This window comes from Gobius niger (assembly GCF_951799975.1).
Source record: "Gobius niger genome assembly, chromosome: 1".
NCBI classification, from domain to species: domain Eukaryota; kingdom Metazoa; phylum Chordata; class Actinopteri; order Gobiiformes; family Gobiidae; genus Gobius; species Gobius niger.
The window spans coordinates 22787023-22799856 of record NC_136852.1 but is presented as its reverse complement, the minus strand read 5'-3'; positions in this window follow the sequence as shown (position 1 = coordinate 22799856).

Genomic DNA, 12834 nt, shown 5'->3' with positions numbered 1-12834 from the left:
TATGAAGCTTCTGGCAAATGGTGAACTCAGAGAAAAGTGGGAACAGATCAGGTATGGAGGAAAATATTTATATTCGCAACATCATTGAATACCGAAGTATTAGTGCATAACTGATTGGTAAGCCCCATCTTTCTTCATTTTAGACATTTAGTATAAGACTTGGCTCTTGTATTGACCTAAAGAGCTAAGACGATGCTTCTGTGACTAGAAGCGAAACGTCCTCAACTCAAAAACTCACAGCTGGCATAAGCTTGCACTGCAAAGTGTTTTTAGTTCAGCTTTTAGCTGATAAGCGAGATGGTTTTAAATGTTGTAATCTGTAAAGTACTTTGTGATGCTTACTACATACAGAAGAATAAACAGCATTTAAAAATAAAGTTTGATTTATTGATTTATTTATTGATTGATTGATCAGGTATGAATTAGACAGCATAAAACCAGCACAAAAATCAGTGCAAACTGAAAATAAAGCAAAGATGTTCAGACCTTTTAAAAAAGGTTACATAAAATAATTTAAGAATTTGTCATTTGAATTAGGATTTTTATTAAGAATTGGAATAAATAAGCTCTGCTAAAATCTGCAGAAATCAAATCAATGTGATCGGAATATCATGCTTCTTGTTGGTACATTTAGGGTGTTTCTTACAATATAGACACTGTTTACAATTGACCCGCTCACTGAAAGAACCAAGCAACATGTTTAAAGTTGTGCGTCTGCATAAGCAAATGGATCCAGTGTATTCCAACATAACTTTTAATAAGGCCCTTCTCTGTAATGCTGCTGCAGAGGTGTCATTATAGGCCTGAGTCATACATTTAAATCAAAGTGACAGGAAACATGCAGCAGCCCCCAGTCTCCACAGCGCCATCTCGAATACCTGTTATGTTTACAAGACCTGTACAGTAACTATGGGGCCAAATTAGAGTGACGTCAATCACAAACTTTATAATCAACTTTAAAGAGAGGGTTCATAAAATGATTTCAGGAGTCTGAGAAGGAAAGTGAGCATCCTTATGGCGGATTGTTGCTTTCATGACTACATACTCGTATTAAAACATTTTGTCACTCCCTTTCTTTCCATGTAGCTCATTCCAGAAAGTACGACCTGTTGACTTATGTGTGATCATTGGCCTTTCCTTCTTTGGACCAGTCTGAATAGCCACATATCTGTCCACCCAAGGAAGATTGGAGGAGATACAGGGCACTTAAAGGTCTTCTCATGTCATTCTCCTCTGACCGAGTTGGACGACATGGATCCTCCATTCAGGTCTGTTGTAACTCATCTCACACTTTCAGAGTATCCATTCCAGAAAAGACATTTCATCAACAGTGCCTCCACTTTAGTTACTGTACATTTCAATACGACACATACAATTTAGAAGGTTTAATGAATCATTCCAGGCGAGTGTGCTCTCTTTGTACCAGTCCAAAGCCTTTATAAGGGAGTGCTGCACCGACTCTGTTCTAATCACTGTCGTCTATAGCTTCCTCTCCTTCTCTTGGTTTGCCCTAAACATCTCTCATTGTTGTGTACAGTGTGACTCAGTTAGACCTGATGTAATACAGCGGAAAGGTCAGTCTCCAGCTGTGGCTCTTGTCTCTCTCACAAAGTAAAAACAACTGTTATTGTTCATTAATAAACATCATTTTGGCACAAAGAGATCTCTCCAGAGGATATTTACTGAAAATGCTGATCCACACACTTTTCACCTTTTGTCGTTCCTTTTTCAGTTGTTAAATATTTGTTATTATATTTCCAGTCCAGGCTATGAGGTCAATAAGATAATATTTGTGCAAAATACAGCCATATCTCCAATTGAAGTTGTTCAAAATCATTCAAGTTGCTGTCAGAAGTTGCTCGGAAAAAAGTGATGAAAGTTTATGCGCATGGAGGAGATGTGGCCGTCTGTAAATCTGTTACATGTACAATCTAAGTCTATCTTACCCTAATTTAATACCGACTGTAACCCTATAATGAAATCATCTCCATGTCTCTGGACAAGTTCACGTCTATTTAGCAGCTTGGTGCTCTCACGTGTGCCCGTCTGACAGCACCTGGGACACATTACCTGCAGTGGAGTCACCCATTGATCCACAATTAGCCCGGTGCAATGCTCTGTCCCGGGTCGTGGGGCTTGTAAACAGCAGGGGTGAGCTTTTACAGCTTACACCTGCCCTGTATAGGCCAGCGCTATACTGTTCTGCAACTGCACAATTAACCTAAAGAATGAGAGCCACCAACTACACCCTTGCATTCTTAATACATGCTGTCATCACGGCCATTAAAGGTTGTAACTGGGCCGAGACGGGAGGGATTTCAAAACCATAGGCACGTTTATGTACATATTTAAGAACTGCACGCAAGTCCTGGATTCGGATGATCAAATGTCTTAAAACCAAACCCCACTTGGAGACTTATAACTACATTTATCAATGGGTTATTGTCCTTTAATAAGGAAGTAAGGAAGTAAGTGCTTTATGCGTCATTGTCTACAAGCGTACGGAACGAAATAGTGTTCAGGTGTTCGTCCTGAGCCGCTGCGACTGAGCCGTGCTGCCATTGTGGGCCAACCTGACCCGGAGCTAGGGGAAACCGTAGCACCAGGAGGAAACCTTGCTGGCTGCCTTCAGTCTCCTCTGATCCACTAAAAACGGTGCAGCGCCTCCCGGGTTTGTCCCTGTTTCAGAGCGTGGTGTCCTGCACTGGTCAGCTCCTCCACCTCCTCCTTCCTGTTCCTCCTGCGCAGCTCCCTCCGCTCCACAACAGTCTTTCACCTTCTTCTGGGAAGAGCTTAGCAGTTAATCTGTTTTACTCTCCAGTTAACGTCCATTAGCCAGAACAATAGAAGGCATGTGTGGCTTCGCTGGGAGTCTTACCTGCATACCTCCTCATTTGTCCCTTTTTTTGTGCTGCTTTCTTCAGGACCATTATGGACTCTTTGCAGTAAAAAATAAATAAAAAGGTTGTCATCAAACTGTTTTGTTTCTTATTAATCGTCAAGAAGGTGATCGTAGTTATGAAATAAAGCATTAAACAAAAGTTGATTTTGAAGATCAGAGTGTTTCATTCATTCCCCTCTCCCCTTAGTGGGTGGGAGAGTAGAAAACACAGCTTAAGGCCATCGCTTCATAAGAGTGACGGCTCACTGACGGAGAGGCTTCAAACAGCAGTGATCATAGCAACAGGCCCAAACATCTCACATCATCCCATCCGTTCACAACACTGGAAGATAATCCCGCTCGGCTTTGGTTTCTAAAGTCCATCAGAGTCGGTGCTGACGGAGTGACCAGTTGTAAACACAGTATAACACAGCCAATAGTGAGAGCCGTGGTCGTGTGACATGCACAGACTTTTACGGAGTCAGTGAAGGCGCCGTGGGGAGAGAGCTCGTCACTTCACCGGCGTTTTGTGTTACTGATCTGACTGTGAGAAAACTCCCGTCTTAAGGACCTACTTAAGAGACAATGCAGTCATTATTGTGGACAGAGAGAGACATGGAAACGCACTGTGGAGAGCATGTCTGCAAATAACAATGAGGCTCAATCATACGTGGGTTCATAAATATATAAACTGAACTGAAATATTTGTATTTTTGAAAGTAGACACAGGACGCTTTGCCGCAGTTTCCGCATCTGTTCACAGTTTTACATTTAACACCTACAGCAACCCCAGTCCATAAAGGCTCTGAACTGAGGATCCTTTGTCAGACAAAAAGACAAATTGCATTTGGTTTGCTATGAACTGGGTTGACTGAAGGGTATTTGTTATCAGTGTGAAGGCAGAGTCTAAACCACAACACTCACTTTGTCACTTTGAAAACCTGCAACTATGTTCCCGTAAATGTGAGGTGCAGTTGAGTGATGATATCCTGAAGCGACACTGGAGATTGTTGTGCTATAGAGACTTACACTACAGCAGGAGAAACCAAAGCAGAGAGTTGCACTCACACATCACTCTTGTCCAGCTCTGGACATTGTTTATTCCTCTTACACATTTCCTCCAGTTCGGCATTGCCCAAACATAAACTTTTCTTGGAGAGCTTATATAGGCCAGTGTAACGCCTCATTTGAAAGCTAAGACCTACAAAACTGACCTAAACTGATCTTTTGCCTTGTGTTGTTGCCGTGTTGTCGTCTCTTTTTTCACGTTCTTTGTCATCTCATTTTGTCACTTTTATGTTGTTGTTTTCTTGCTTTTGTGTGGCTTTTTTTTATTGCCTTTTGGCCATATTTTGGCCACTTTTTAGTTGCACTTTTGCCACTTTTTCTTTGCTCTTTCGTCACTTCCTCGTTTTGTTTTTTACACTTTTGTGTTGCGCTTCCTTCTTGTTTTTGTCACGCTTTTCACGCTTATTTTCAACTAGCTTTTAGATTTGGGTAAAGCCAGGTCAGGTGGGGTTAAGAGGTTAAAGCTTATGATTGCAAGATAAGGCCAACAAGAAAAAAATCCCAATGCAATGAACAAATAACTTTGAACTTTAACGCCTTGTGTGGCTGAAGCATCAATGTTACGGAGTGGGCACGTGTTTACTGTTATAGAACAATTTGTTTTATAGTTTTATATGGTATCTTTAACTGATGGGTTGCGTGTGATCTCTGGATAATCAGGTGAATTGGGTGAGAAGCTAAAACAACAACGACAGCACCAGCTGGGACCGTCTGTGAGCTGCACCTTGTAAACATTCTCACATGGTGCACAGACTGTTTACCTGATGCTCATATGTGCCGGACTGCCAACACAGACGCTTCACCTGACTGTCAACTTCAGTAACTCCAAATCAAGTCATAAAACATTGTAATAAAAAAAGCTTTTTCTTACTGGAAAGAAATGTAACATACTTTGGAAAAATAACAACAAATCAATCACACATAATGATTCATTTAAAAATACTCAGAAAAACAAAATTGTCAACTTGGTAAATGCTAAATTTATGGTGGCATATGGAAAACATTATATAGATGCACTCGTTCCCAAGTCGCAGAGATGTGATGTTTTCCCATTTTCTGTCAAACTTTACACACTACACCTTCTACTGATTTCCTGTTATTACATGGATTTTATTGTGCTGTTTTCAATACATCATGTGACTTTTTCAATTATTATGACGCACAGCAGAGGAGCCGAGCTGGACAGAAAGGGAGTGGATAGAAGAGCAAGAAGCAAAGGTAGAGGGCAGGTCGGGTTTATTTTCTTCTAGTATTATAGGGATACGTTTCAGGGCATTTGGAGTAAGGCTGCGCTTATGCTCAAATTGGATGACCTCATGCTTTCTGCTCTGTAAGTGTGAGAGTGCAGGGTACGGTGCATGGCGTATGGTCAGTGCATGACGGATGGGTAACAGAGGCGTTGGCACAGGGCTCCACAGCTGCTCCTGGTGCTGCCAAAATCCACTCTCAAACATTCCTCCACAACAGAGAGGATTTTGGACGAGTAGTACTTCTAGTGCATCAAAATATACATGAATTACTGTGTAGTAGTACAAAAGTCTGTAGGTTTAAGTGTTATACAGGTTTGATAGAATTCATATAATTGACCGCCTGGGCCTGCAATTTGACGTAGTGCAAGTAATATTAAACTTTGCTGATCTCAGACACTAATCAGAATCCCTGGTGCCATCGCTTTGACCAATGAGATGAGCTTTCCTGTGAAGCGGCCTGTAAGGTCCAATCAGGAGGGGAAGGGGAGGAGCTAAGAACTGATGCTGGGGCTTGATTCTTTTTTTCTTTTAATTTTTTTTTTTATATCTCTCTCTCTCTCTTCATTTTGCAATCTTACAGATTATCAAACAGATGGCAAGTTGTCATCACTTTTTTGGTTAAACTTTTTGCTTTTGACGTCTTTTTGTTGCCTTTTCATAACTTTTTTTTGACTCCTTTTCGCTTTTTGTCACGATTTGGTTATGTTTTTGTTTCAATCTTTGTTTACTTCTCATTTTCGCCTCTGTTTTTTAAGCCGAACTGGAGAAAATGTGCTTAGTTAAGGTGGGGGTTAAGAGGTTAAGTAGAGCTTTAACGGATCAATACTTTACAGCATTTTTGTTGAGAACTCTTTACTTTTACTCCGCTACATCAACAACGCATCGATTTACCATGTTATGTGTTATCATTCTTTTGGGCAGTCCCAGGCCAGCATAAATGGAGAGAGTTGTGACGTAAACCTTTGGCCAAATCTGTGCAAGTCAGAGCACATTGTCACATTGCTGCAAAGACCTCCCCACAACGTAGAACAGTAAACAGAGTAGTGACAAAGAGATGGCAAAGAGACCAACAAACAAAAATGAAATAAATGACATGTAGATTATTAAATTATTCAATGTGGATCAGCGGCTTCAGAAAAATAAATAGTTTGTACAAGTTGAAGTGTAGAATTACATACATCTTGGATCTGTTTCAAAGGCAGTCATCACTTATTTTGTCATGTCGAGTAGTTTCATACAAACACGCTCAAAACAAACAGTATGGACTGAACATTTGCTATGCTTCTCCTGGTTACACATTACAGTATCAGGCTGGTCTGTTATTAATTTAGCACTGGCATCTCTCAGATTTTTCTCATGAAAAAACAGATGGATTGGTTAGAGCTTGGTACAACTAATAAACATATGTTATAGAACAAATATATGCCTCGGAGTGAGCAGGGGCTTTCACACCCTTTTAATGTGAGCTAAACACTGGGAGGACTATTCCAAAAAGCCCCTAATATAATCTGCAGCCAATGCAACCAGCCAGAGGAGCAGCCATTGCATAACATCAGAGTCAAACGTCACCATCTTACAGTAACATGTGGCTAGTTTGAATAAGATCATGAGAACATTTTTTTTTAATGCCAAATGGCCCAAAGCAGATACCACAAGACAATTTCTAACAGCAACAGTGGAGCTCAAATAAACACAAAACCAGACTTTGAAAATCTCTCTGTGAAGTCATTTGTGACGTCTGAACTTTCCTAAGATAATTTGGGGCATCCGAACCACCGTGAGACCAGTGTTTATATTTTGTTTTTCTGGTGATTCCTCTCCCATGTTTTTACTACCAACACGAGTATCAGAGGTTCAAGCTGCGATTTGATACTTTGAGCAGATGTAGCCATTTTTTCTATATCCCACATCGAGGCATTTTGAAGCGGCAGCTGTTGAACACGTCAAACCTACATATGTCAGAAAATCAGGCCAAGGTTAACACGGCACATTCAACTTTCTCATTCTGGTCCTCACAGGAGAGGATTGGATACACGTGCAGCTGATGGTGTAGTGGTTACGGATGCTGCACATTATGCTGTAACACCGTCTTCTCTTCAGCGTCATGGGTTTGCAACAGATAAAACCTACAATATTGATGCATTTGAAACTTCCCGATCATTAGCCCATTGCCTGTAGCTTCGGAGAGGACAGATATTGACAGAGAGTGCACGCGTGATGCGTCATGTATGTGATGTGTCGGGACTTGCATGTGTGTTCAACATTGTTTCACGGAGTCTTGACTTCAGGCTCAAACCAATGTTGTGTCCTGTACATCGACATCAATTTTTTTTTTTTTCAACACCTGCAACAATATTTCACAGCCCGAACAAAGCGATGTGTTTGGATTGAAGAATTTGCCGCCTCCGGTAATAAATAATAACCAATGCCTGTGGAGACACCTTAATTAATGACTGATACAGGAGCATGTGATCTGTCTTTCTCCGGATTCCTCAAGTCCACAGCATTTTTTACTGATGACAACACAGGGCCATGTCTCTGAAAATTGCAGGATAATTGAGGACACTTTAATGATCGGATGAAAGAAGTCTTGCCCAGAGCTAATCGGGAATTTATCCAACAACCCAGTCCCATTGACCTTATCAGTACACAGCTCCGTTTTATAATGTTGGCAAAAAAGTGATGTGTGAAATACTTTTTGCATGCCCAGTAATCAATGGACAACGTTTGATTATGTGCTTGTTATGGTTGACTTAAGTGCACTCCCTCAAGTTTCAGTGAAGGAAAACTCCTTGTTTCATTTGTTTTGTACAAAAAATGACCTGTTTCTAGAATCTAGAATTTAGAATTAGAATTCTAGAATTCAAATTTTTGTTGTTGCATTTTTAACTGTTAAAATGTTTATGTGAACGTAACATGTTGGTGTCAAAAATGTTACATAAACATTTTGAACTGTTTATGTAACGGTTAAAATCAAAATGTGCTGACACTCAAACTAAACAGAGTTGCGGGAGCTGAGTTTAGTCTATGGTATTGACTCAATGAAATCCCTGGACCTGGATGAAGTTGGAGAGGAATGAGCAAACACCGGGCTGAAGGAACACCATTACTGTTTAAGTCAGATATACCTGGTTGTCATGGTTACCTTTATAGGGGTGCACACAGCAGAGAGGGGGGCTTTTCTGCTGACAGACACTGTCTTGAACGGGACGGGGCATCAAGTGGAGCTTAATACACACTGGAAGTCAAACAGTCAGAGGACAAGCACCTGCCTGCCTTGTATCCAAAGCTTCACACTGATGCTGTCAAACTATGAACAGTGTTCAATGGGTTTCTGTCCCTTCTTCACTCTTTCAAAGACTTAATGAATGAACTGACAAAGGCTGTTGTGCAAGAATGAGGGCACCAATCTGGAACCTGCCACAGGGCAAACTAACGTTTTAATTAAAATAAGGTTGAAAACGGAAGTAAAGGCAAGTGACAGGTCACACAACAGTTTACACTTTGTCCAGTGAGAAATATTTCCATCATGTTTTGTTGACACATAATGACTAAAATAATAGCACCAACCATTCACTCACACACTACATTCACCGAGCCTTCCTGGTGTTCCCAAACAGTCTCCCATCCAAGCACCAACCTTTGAATGTGACTTGAAATTTGGCCATTTTGTAATGACTTTTTAAGAATCAAAAACATGTTCCAACTTACATAAAAGCAGCAAGCATGTCCTTTTGCCATCCTATAACTTAGTTTTTGATTAAGTGAAGTTAAGTATTTTCCTGTTAGTACCTGTTGTAACTCATGCAGAACCACCTGAAGGCCCCAGGCCACGGACTTCCAGGTCAAAGGTTTTCTGTGTGAAGCTCACCTGGATCATAATGTCGAAGAGACCAAGGGTGGCATATGCGCAGAAATGGTGCGGCTGAAGGAGACAAGGTGCAGATACGGGCTGGGACCTAAAAAAGTAAAAATATATATTTTTTTTAATCAAATTAAAAAACGTTGTTGAATTTTGCATAATTTATCAAAAACAGATTCAAGAACACCATGTTTGATTGAATTTTTCTGTTTTCTTTTTACTTCTGATAGTTAAAAAAAAGAAAAGACTTAAAATGACTAAATCTGGACCAAAACCAGGCTAACATGGAATCAAATAGTTGAATTTATTTTGTTTTAGCTTGTTAGTAAAAATGCACAAGGCATAGTTTGCTGTACTTACTGTACTCACTGAGATATTTGGAGTCGGGCAGGGTGATAAAGTAAGTGTATTGTGCTGGTTGAGGGTCAGCTGAGTACAAGCCGCTAAGATGGATGTCCTGGATGTTGCATAAACACATGGCCTCCTGTCGTTTGCCTGCGGGGCTGAACATAATGCCAACCATAGGCCTGAACATGTTTAGTCTGTACTGTGAGCGAGGCCTCGTCAATCTAACGTTGTGTAACTGTGATAGACATGCACTTATTGAAATGCTTTTTAGGACACATTCATTATATGCAACAAATTACTCCAAACCAACAGTAGCTCCACAGGGAGATTATGACAACTCCGGAAGACCCCACATGAGAGTGTACTTACGCGTTACTTCATTATTTTAGTTTATTTATTGTATTCCTGCAATAAAGCAACAAGTGGCCATGGCAAGACAAGACAATTCGCTCCTTGGCAGAGATCCTTACAGTCTCGGTATGGTCATATTGTCTCACTAGTACCAACTTTAAATCATGGCTGCACTTTCGCCGCCCTTACATCCTGCATGTTGTTGGTTCATACAGGTAGTAATGATGACATGTCACCGGTAAAGATGAAAGGAACTCATTTTCTCTCCTTGAAAAACAAAACGCATGCCTTTTGCCTCATGCGCGAGGTATGTTCATGTTTTTGGTATGATGCAGGAGCCCACCTTGAGTCAACGAATGACCGAAAACCTCTCGTCACTTGATCCTTGTGAAACATTGTGTAAATGTTTTGAAGAGACGTTAATAGGAGAGCTGACATGCCCCAAAGGAACAGCAGAAAGCTAATATTATTACGTCACTGACGAGGCATTGGTGTACAGTAGATTGACAGGAAGGCGCTGAGTACACATTGTGCTGGTCCACGTGTGAGTAATGTTAAGCTGACCGTTCGTCATCGCAGCAGGAGTTATCAAAACTTATGTCAGCCCTACGGTCCCGTGATTCCCGTCCAAAACATATCAGAACACATGAAACCCAATATTCATTTTGAACAGCTTGATTATTATGCTCATTATTTTACTTATGTGCAATTTTGTACTCCAACCAGCACAGTAAATGTTTTATGACAAAACATCATTTTAACAACTGAAATAAATGTAATGATGACAGGCTTGTTTTTGGAACATGTGTTTTCTGTGGCTATGATTCCCAATATACCACCAATATAATAACGCCTATAATCACAGACACTAATTAATTGCGTGGAACCTGTCCAACGCACTTTGGGATACGATCTGATAAGAACAAAAATACTACTGATGTTATTACTCAATCCAGAGACATGTCCAGACTTCTATTTCCACACACACTTCCTTCAGCTCTTACAGGTCTCTCCAGTCAAAGCACCTCTCCAGGGACTGTCCAAAGGGCATTACCAGCAGATGCCCAAGCGCCTCAGCTGGTTCCTCTTAATGTGGAGTAGCAGGTCTACTTTGAGCTTCCCTGACTGAACTCCTCACCTCGTCTTGAAGCAGAAATTTTGTTCTAGCACAATGATTATGACTACAGAAATGACCGTTCTTGCAGGCACTGAAGATGAAAGGTTTTGAGATTAGCCGTCCCACACGCAAACATGCGCTGTGACAAGTGCTCACTCCAATCAGTCACGAGACTCATGATGCCATAATGTTGCTGGATTTAAGAAGGAGAGAGGCCTAAGGTAAGGCAGCTGTCTAAATACTGCAGCCTAATGGTGTGGTCGATTGGAGAAACATGACCCTCTTACACCACCAAGATTAAAAACACATCACAAATCACACACAACAGGTTCACAGAGTGGAGAATTACGCCAAAAAAAACCCCACCAAAAACATCAGCCATTGTGTGAACTGTTTACACGACAATCAGCTCTTCTAAAGTCCGGTCACAGCCAAATAAACAAAATCTGCACCGCTGCTAACCAGAGGAAGAAAACAGTGTTTAGAGATTTAAAGTTTGTCCTGGGAGAGTCTGCACCTGCAAAGAACAGCGTATGCAGCATTAGATAAGGGTCAATCACCAATGACTTTATCAACGAATGTTAAGAAAATGCTTTGCAAGAGATCGAAGGGTAATGAGTGTAACGACAGCATATCCTGTGCGGAGTGCGGGGTAAACAGGACGAGCTCAGGGCAAGCTGCCAGCACTGAGCACGGCACTAAGAGTAGTCAGGGAAGGAAGATTCAAGGATTACTCAAACAAGCGCGAGTGGCTCAAAACACAACTCCGGGGAACTCCACATTTTAAAATTAAAAAGTGATTGCAGCCACCCTTAGATGTGAGTGAAGTGTCTTACCCAAGGACAGAGCAGCACAAAGTCACTAAATGCGAGTTAGATGAATGTTTAAAAGTCCATTGGCACAGTACAACAGCCATGTCTTCCTCCACCTCCTGCACACAGGCCTAGTAGGAAATGAATAATCCAGATAAAAAGTAAAAAGCATTTAGGTGGGGAGTACAAATTGTTATTTAGTATGAACTTGTGCAAAAGCAATTAAAACCATTTATAACTGACTTGCAAAAACATGACATCGTTTCCCCAGCAGCGCAAAACCAAACCTAGGTTTAACCACTGAGTCAGCTGGTGACTGTTTTCAAGGTCTAAAATCATGACATCATAGTTTTCAGAATAACATGCAGGTTGAATATAATGCGTTTACCTCATAGCACGGGTTCACTGTACTGATTGTACCTTGCAAAACCACACAAAGTCTTGATTGTTGTTCACGCCGAGCGTAACAGTTGTTGAACATAGACTTTATTTCGCGTCTATGGGGCTCTGGGGAGGGTGTTACTGGAGGCTGTCCATGGCCCTGTCCCGTTTGCAGCTGTGAAAACCTGGACACATCTGGACACATGTGGAAGACTGAGCCTCCGACTGAGCTGAGACGTCACCGCTGCTGTCACCAAGAGTCCCAACCACCAGCTGTCAAACTACAGCCTGCCAAGCTACTACCCTGCATCCAGTTATGATGGACTCTGAAGCAAAACACCGGGAAAGTATTTTGTGATTTCAATTGAAAACAAAGATCATGTCACTGAAAATATTGAGTTGCTTTATGTCGATAATAGACAGATACTATTCAGAGGCTCCAATGCAAACTTTATTGTCCTTGAAGGGAAATGTGTTCTCCATATCTGACCCATCCTTCATTGATAGATACTTTATTCATTTCAAGTATCCAAGTAGGTCTTACATTCATCACAGGCACACAAGAAATAGACAATAAAAAGTACAAACAAAAAGCAACAAATGAAAAACACATCATCAGCAAGTCCTTGTGTAGTGTAGCACTATCAATAACAAATGGGAAGGTGGTTAAGAGAGGTTAAAAAGTCTTCTACCAATGAATCCTGCAGGGCCCTGCTTTCAGCTCACAGTGGACGTGAACCAAAAATCCTTCATCACGAACTGAA